This window comes from Grammomys surdaster, unplaced genomic scaffold (genome assembly GCF_004785775.1).
Source record: "Grammomys surdaster isolate TR1022 unplaced genomic scaffold, NIH_TR_1.0 367, whole genome shotgun sequence".
NCBI classification, from domain to species: domain Eukaryota; kingdom Metazoa; phylum Chordata; class Mammalia; order Rodentia; family Muridae; genus Grammomys; species Grammomys surdaster.
In genome coordinates this window covers 7,212,188-7,214,157 of record NW_021604786.1, presented here as the reverse complement: position 1 = coordinate 7,214,157, position 1,970 = coordinate 7,212,188, and positions in this window count along the sequence as shown.

Below are 1,970 nucleotides of genomic sequence, written 5' to 3'. Positions count from 1 at the left end.
CATTCGAATCTTTTCATTGAAATTATTAAATCTTTAGCATTTTCTATCCCAAGTCATGGCTATATTTATTACGTTCTTAAGGAATTTTGAAGTTATTTTTCACATTTATAGCTCTTCCTCCAGGGACGGATTTTCACATATGCTGTGAGGTTCAAATCACATTTTTCTTATGTGCCACCTTATTGTACAAACACATTTTATATTAAAGGCCTGCCTACACTGTTCCCACTGCCCTGATGCATCAACTTCTCACAATACAATCTTACACTCTCCACCGAGCTCTTTCCAAGTGTTCGTTCTCATTCAAGGAAGCAATGCTCTATTTTTGTTGAGAGCTGTCTTTGCTTAATTACTACAGATCTAAAATAAATTTCTGTTTTCTGCCAAAGCAAGTCTCTCCTGTTCGTTCTTCATCTGTTGGGTCTTAACTGGTTTGGGCTTTCCCCCCACCCCATTTTCATAAAAGTTTTAAATTGACATGTCAAGTTACATGCAAACACAATATTTTTATAACTACTCCATGGTTTGACAGGAGCTTCATTGAAACTGTCAATCAGTTTGGAGAACATTGACAGGCTGATGGCGTTGCATCTTTCTGTCTTGTGCGTGAACATTGTTCATTATTCCATTTCCTTATGATCTTAAAAAATTCAGGGGCTAAGGAGATAGCTCTGTTGGGTAGAATGCTTGCATTGCATCCATGAGGACCTGAATTCAATCCCAAGCATCCATGGAGAGGGAAGGAGTAAGGTGGTATGGCAGGTTCTGGTTGCTATTAAAAGCACCAAGAAGTTGAGCAAAAGAGAGATTTCCAGGGCTTGTATCGGCATCCTAGTACACTTGGTGATTTCCAGGCCACTGAAAAATCCTGACTCAAAAATGCCTGTGACAACCCTTGAGAAACAACACCCTAGGGATGCAGTCTTCTTCCCTCACACTAATGAGCACACACATGTACACACACATCCAAAAAGAATCACTGTTGATGCTATTTTATATTTACTTCATGAACGTCCAATAACGTTACTGTACTTGTTCGTCAAAATCTTAGCTTCTCCATCCTTCCATAGGTGGTCATTTTTAAATTATCTGACTATTATTGTTAATACAGAGAAATGCATTCTGATTTCTACATATTGATCTCCCTGGTCTTATTTTCATAAATCCTGCTAGAGCTACATAATAAATTTAATAATTGATTCATGGACTATTGAGTAATTTCCAGGTAAAATATATCATAACAATAGCCCACTTTTGCTTTATGGTCTTTATGGCCCAACCTGGTTCACAGAACACCATTAAACAGGAAAAACAATAGCTTTTATCTTTACCTTGGATGGGTTTTAAAAAACCAAAATTTTATCCTTTTGCCAATGTGGAAGGGTTATTATTTTTAAGAACCTGAAAATTTGGATAAAAGGATAAGGAATAGTTTAACAATGCCCCTTCCTGTTCTAGAGAGAGCTACAATAGCATGGAATAGCACAGAGCCCTACATAACTATGCTTAAAATATAATACATTTAAAGATATTCGTTTTATTAATTTTTCTCTTGCTTTTATTTTAAGACATGGTCTCATTCATTCTAGGTTGGGCTTAAAATCTCTATGTACCTAAAACAATTTTGAATTTGTTGATATCAATAGATACGTACTGTTATGCCTCATTTGTACCAGGCTGGGGAACAAACCCAGGGCCCTGTGCTTGCTAGACAAGTACTAATCAAACTGAACTACACCTCTAACTTATTTTGCCAAATTAATTTTTTTGCCAAATTATTTTTACTAACATAATCAATTTATCTTTCGCCTTTATTCTACAATCAATTATATTGATTTATTATCAATAAACTTAATCTCCCATTCTACAATTAACCCAGCATACTTGTAAGATAGTAAACCACTATGATATCATTGGACTAATTTAGAAATATTTCATTTATTATCTTTACATCCACATCAGGTATTAGT